Below are 7053 nucleotides of genomic sequence, written 5' to 3'. Positions count from 1 at the left end.
CCAAAAATCAAGTATCTGAAGTATTCCCATTCACATATGAGTAACCGTGCATTAAACATCTAATGATCATAAATATTTAGTTTGAAAACATGACAATCAATATTATTCAAATCAACCACAATGTCATAGTGACATATTGGAACCATCCCAATAACAATTGTATAGTTGCATCCAAATTAATCGACATTCTCCCCAAGTCAAAATTGTATACCAAAACCATGTGTCGGGATCGTAAAACTCTAAGAACTTGACACCATGTAGGTGAGTTGCTTCGTAACCGTAAGGAGTAATTTGAGAATGTTGGTCTTCCACAATTTGATCATTTATAAAGAAATTTTCTTCATAATGACAACCTTTTGTAAGATCCTATAATAAGTCAATCTCCATAAGTGATGTTCAATCTCCATAAGTGATGTAAGTGTTATAATGTACCAATGCAACAACCTCAATTCCTTGTCTTCCATCTCTAAAGGTGTTGCTTAATTAGAAGACTAAAAAGTATCCAAAGATTGCTTAATTTCATTAAAATCGATTAGTATACGTAGGCTAGGATCATTGTTGACTCTTGATTTATGATCAAGCTCTATTGCCATGTTTCCATTGTGTGCACTAATATTACACTATACAAATAGGATCCAAGTAGCACACCTACTTGCTTTTTTGGTAAATGCCATCATATCAACGCTAAATAATTAAATAAGTAAATTAAACGTATTTGGATCATTTAGATGTCCTACTTTGAATTTTAATGATTTTTCTTTTAAAAACATATGAACATGTATTTATTGTAATTCTTTATCAAAATGTAACATGTGCATGTTATTAGCAATAAAGATAGTAAGAAAATAACAATTAATTTAAGTAAATAATATAATTAGTTTACTTCTTATAATTCTATGTAATGAAATATGTGAGAATATTGTGAATGTTGTGCTGCATATATTTGTTATCTTATCATCTATTCAATATGTTTGTACCCCCTTAAATTGAACTTTATTTCTTAAGAAATATTCTATTAAAGATATTTAGAAACAAGAATTGAAGAAGTGGTTGTTTTGAATTTGTTGAAGCTCGGTCACTACAAAGTTAGCTCTTTAAACTCACTAGCATGAAACTCGTCAATGTAGCAACTAGCAAGTAGGTTAGATATTAAAAAATAAAAATAAAAAAGAAAAGAAAAGGATAAAAAAAGAGAGAAAAAAGGAGAAAACATTATATGCTCAAAAAGAAATACGTAGCACATGCCTTAAGGTGAAAAGAAACCTAAGTTTCTATTTTGAAAAAGAAAGATCATCAATGGCCTCTTTACATCAAGAAAGCATTTAATTTGAGTTGCTGATCTGTTGTTTATGGTGTGGCTCTTATACTTTGTGGGGGATTATAAACAAAGAGAAGAAAAACATATGTTGGTGCAGTAGCAATGACTCGTTAACGAGTGCCCTGTGCTCGTCGACGAGTAGATACCAAGAGCCAAAAAATCTTAGAGCAAAAGACTCGTCAATGAGATGATAGGCTAGTCGACAAGTGGGCTTCTTGGACTCATCGATGAATCCCGATTCTCGTCGATGAGTGTGCCTGGGCTACGAGAAATTATTTGAAATTTGAATTTGAACATTGTGACAGTTGGGGATTCGGAGGGAAATCTCCAAGGGCTTGTTATATATGCTCTTCTGTGCATATTTTGACATGTAAGAGAGTAAGAGAGGGGTGAGAGAATGAGAGAAGCTCATTGAGTGTGTATCTTTGATTTTCATAGTGAATCTCTTACCGATTACTCTTGTGGATGTAGGCTTTAGCGAACCACGTAATTCTTGGTGTCGTTGCTCTTATCTTTACTCTCTTTATATTGTTGTGGTCGTGGAATAATTTTTTATTTCATCATTTTAGATTGTTGCATATAGTATTTTTTTAATCCTTTCAATGTTTATTCCACTGTGCATTGTTTGAAGAGGCGTTATTTTCACAACAATTGGTAATTGAAGGATCTCCTAGTTCAACAAGGCATGGTGAAAGGTTTATATAGAAGTTCAATCGGATAGCATGGATGCATCGACTTGGAATGAATTGGGAGCAATCATTAGTTTTTGTTCTGCTAAAGACGTGTTGTATCACGTCATGGATGAGAATTCTCTAGCATTAGTTTGGTGAAAACAAGAATGTTGATATATGTCTAAGGGTTCGTCAAAATCTGCAAGTGTAGTGGAGGAAGACTCAGAGTGTAGTGATAGAGATATGCTATGTGTTTCATCGGGTTCAGAGTGCCTCACAGGTGATTCTTGGATCTTAGATACCTGATGCTTTTATCCTATAAAATGATTTGACATCTACAGGTCAGTTTATACCGATTGTATTTTGATTGAAAATGATATTTCATGCAAAATGTTTGTTATTGAAAATGTCAAAATCAGAATGTATGGTGATGTTGTAAGAACCATATATGATGTAAAGCTTGAATCGGAACTAAGGAAGAATGTTATTTCATTGGGTATTTTAGACTATAATGGTTATTGTTACAAGTCTGAATGTAGAGAAATAAAAGTGTGTGAAGGTAACTTGATAGTGATGAAAAGGGAAAAAGTAGCGGGAAATATCTATGCACTACATGGTGTTACGGTTGTAGGTGGAGTTGCAACTGTTGAATCTAAGTCAGGTATCCTGTGGCATATGCAGTTAAAGCATATGGGTGACTACTTGTATTCAGATATTTGGGAACCAATGATGATAGCATCATGGGATAGACATATGTATTTCGTGTGTTTATCACAAAGGGTCTTGGTGTACTTTATGCAGTGGCTGAGATGGAGAACTAGACCGGGAGAGAGATTCTCAAGTCAAACATTGGGGCTGAGTACGTTGGTTTCGTTCAAGAAGTTTTGTGAGTAGGGCAGGTCATATACAGGGCTTGCAGGATACTTCTTGGTGAAGTCAGTGAGTATGGCATGTTTCCCGTGTGATCAACCACCAAAGGTATTGCTAGATGGGAAAGTTGCAGGTGAATTATGGGCAGTTTTGTAGTAGACTACTCAGTCATGAGTGGATGTCCACTGGTGCAATATTCTAGTGATGAAGGATCTAGGCTTAGTATTATATTCAGACGGTACACTTTTCTGGGGTATAAGAAAGGTGGGTACAAGCTAGGTGATCTTATAGCAAATGAAGGGGTGATCGAGGACATGACTTTTGGTGATAAAGTCATGGGACAGCGTGCTCAGGTAAAGGAAGAGAAACAAATGCAAGAAAACTGCGGCAGCAGCAATCATGTTATTCAGGTGGAGTTAGGGACTCAGGGCAGAAATGTGGGGAGTTCTATCTCGGGTCAACAGTATCACAGTATGAATGGGCATGTGATGTAGGTGGAGCAACAGACTCAAGGCGGAGATGACATAGTTCATATTGTAGGGAGTTTTTAGCTCGGGAGACCGGCAAAATCACAATAGGCTCATGTGTACTACCAAACCACTAACTCAGGTGTGTGAGTTGGTGAGGCTTCCATTTTGGAAAAGGGTGATAGGATGTCGTCGAGTGATGTATTTGTTATGTGTGAATAACATGTAATTGGCTGGAAATGCTTTGTCTGGGATTAATCAGTTGGAAACTCTATTGAAAGGTTTTGATATGAATATGTTGGGTACGACCAAGATGGGTCTTGGTTTGCTGATTTGCATGGACAAAATTGTAGGGAGATTGGTGTTATCTCAAGGTGGTTTTGTGAATAGCTATATGGAGATTGGTATTATCTCAAGGTGGCGTTATGGACAGAACCGCAGGGAAACTTTGTTTGCCATATCAAGGGGATTCTATGGAGAATCAATATGGAATGTCTACCGCTTGGTACTCAAGGACAGGCTGTGATATTCAGGATATGTCGGAGGTCCTCCATGATTGTGCAATGGGGTGTTTCAACATGCAACAAAGTGGACCATCAATTGTTAGTTTTGTAGAAGACTATGTAGGGGGATTTGGTGATATAAGGCTTGCAGTAGCTTTTGTGTCTAATTTTGTGAGATAGTCTTATTGGAAGCCTAAAGTGAAGTCTTCGGATATTGCATCTACAACTGTATCGGGGTTGATGGTAGAAGCTAAAGCTGCCATTGACAAGTTCAAGTGGCGTTATTTGGACTTAGTGCATGTCTCCAAGTGCTAGAAAGGAGACGGTCTCAACCGAACGTTCTAAGTTCAAGGTGCAGCAGTCAGATATTGTGACGTCCTGCTTAATTTTCATAATTTTTTTCCATAATACAATAAAACTCATATAATAAATCTAGTAGATCATAATCCACCTGGACCCGTGGGCACTAGGGATACATCAGAAACACATAATGGAAGCTTAAGCAGTAGGAAACATACAATCATAATATCATAAATACAAAACCATCCATCACAATACCAGAGTTACTATATCCATTGTATTTACACACATAAACCACCCAAAAGAGTCCTATGGTCATTTCCCACAAAATTCATCTAACCCTATAACAACATACATACCCTTTAGAGAGGGCAAACCAACCGTAACTATCTTAGCGGAGCTTTATCCGCTCTTCTATCTAGGGCTCCTGAAATGCTTATGAAATTTTGGGGTGAGACACCTCTCAATAAGGGAAATAAACTAATACTAGTGTGTGGCAACATGAGTATTTCCGTGTTCTATATATAATCATACATAAACATATCAGTATAACTGTCTGTATCATATCTAGGAAACATATATTCTCATATCATGGCAGAACATACAGGATTTCCATAAACATAATTCATCTCATATAATATAATACGAAAACAACCTTGGTAGGTTAGCTAGTTGTTGTCATGTATTACCCCCACATGACTGGGTTGTGTGGCTCGAAGGCGGGATGTGACAATGGTTGGCCGACCACTGCTAAGTCAAAAGTACAGTCTGTAAGTCCGATGGGTCTGCCAGACCTGGTCCGTACACCAGGGGCGCTCACACTTCTTAAAACCACATCTACCATCCAACCTCACGCCACTCCGTACAACAGCGTTAACACAAATATCATGATAAATCATGAACACATAGCATCGGTACTGTGCAAGTGCTAGCCTAAACCAAGTCAACCAGGTTCTGATAACATATAACATATAATGAAACTATGATACATGGATATTTCATACCATTAATTACCAGATCAATATCATCATATCATTTTGCATATGTACGTATATCATGAAAATCATCGACCCATACGCCAACAAATCATATCCATAATTCGGCCCGTACGCCGACAGATCATATTCATAGCTCAACTAGTACGCTAGCAAATCATATCCATAGTTCAGCCCATACGCCGACAAATCGTATCCATAGCTCGGCCCGTACGCCGGCAAATCATATACATAGCTTGGCCCGTACGCTAGCAAATTATATAAAAATTTTGGCACGTACGCCGATTTTTCACAGTATAAAAATCCATAACTTTATCATATTCCCAGAAAACAGTATTTCATTATAAATTTTACTCATGCCACACGAAACAGGTTTTTCGTATATTTAACATACCATCATTTTTAGTAGTATTTTCCAAATATAAAACATATATTAATATATTTATTTCCCTGAAATCAGATGTTATAATAACATACATACATTTTCATAAAAATAACTAACTTAGTTTATCCCCTTACCTGATTCCTGAAAAAGCCACCTAAGAAAACAGTCCTGCACCCGCAGGGTTTCCTGATCAACACCCTGAAAACGACTTTCCCCATAACTAAACTTCAGTATTTATACATGTACTACACTTTCTACAACTATCAAAAAGTCAAATACTGAGTAGAAAGCCTTACCCTAAATCTGGGATGAATTCCAAACTCGTCCCACCAACGAGCCGCTCTGGCAGACTTGTAGAGAACTTTCCTAGGAGTGTTGTGGTGGCTTTAGATCGCTGAACCAGCAGAAAATCAACCTGAGATCTTAGAGAGAAGGTAGGAGGAGCGTAGAGGAGAGAGAGAGAGAAGTGATTTGCGCAGGTTTTCGGCTAAAAATGAATTTTACCTTACTTATACACTAGCATTCATCGACGAGCCACATCACCTCATCGACGAGGTCTTGAAGACAACTTGTCGACGAACTCTCTCCTCGTCGAAGAAATTCAGAATCACCCAAAACCTCTCTCGGTATTTTCTCATCGACGAATTACACCCTCGTCGATGAGTCTAATATACCGCGTCGTCGACGAAGACCTGCTATGAGTCCCTTTTTAATTTCCTTTTCTCCCTTCCTTTTATTATTTAAATATTATTATTCCTCTGGGTCACTATAGATTTGTTTTTCCGAGTTCTCCTAAGGGGCGTATAATCACCAAGGTGGAGATTGTTATTTATGGTGTGGCTTTTATACTTAGTGGGTCCTTATAAACAAAAGGAGGAAAAATATATGTTGGTGCAGCAGCAATGACTCGTAGACGAGTGCCCTGTGCTCGTCGACGAGTAGATACCGAGAGTCATAAATATCATAGTAGAAGACTTGTCGACGAGATGATAGACTAGTCGATGAGTGGGCTTCTTGAACTCGTTGACAAATCCCTGTTCTCATCGAAGAGTGCGTCTGGGCCGCGAGAAGCTATTTGAGTTTTGAATTTGAACGTTGTAACAGTTGGGGATTCGGAGCGAAATCTCTGATATGCTCTTCTGGGCATATTTTGACATGTAAGAGAGTAAGAGAGGGGCGAGAGAATGGGAGAAGATCATTGAGTGTGTATCTTTGATTTTCATAGTAAATCTCTTACCGATTGTTCTCGTGGATGTAGGTTTTGCTGAACCATGTAATTCCTTGTGTCGTTGCTCTTTTATTTACTTTCTTTGTATTGTTATGGTCATGAAATAATTCTGTATTTCATCATTTTAGATTGTTGCCTATGGTATTATTTGATCATTTATAATATTTATTCCGCTATGCATTGTTTGAAGAGGCGTTATTTTCACAACATGATCATTAAAAAAGTTCCTTTTATGCTGATGAATCTCTCATAAAGAATGCTATGGCATAAATGTAGTACGAACAAGAGTGTTAATATGATAACTTGTTGAGTTGTT

The sequence above is a fragment of the Malania oleifera genome, chromosome 3 (genome assembly GCF_029873635.1).
Source record: "Malania oleifera isolate guangnan ecotype guangnan chromosome 3, ASM2987363v1, whole genome shotgun sequence".
Lineage (NCBI taxonomy): Eukaryota > Viridiplantae > Streptophyta > Magnoliopsida > Santalales > Ximeniaceae > Malania > Malania oleifera.
The sequence above is the reverse complement of the archived record's forward strand: the minus strand, read 5'-3'. Positions refer to the sequence as shown.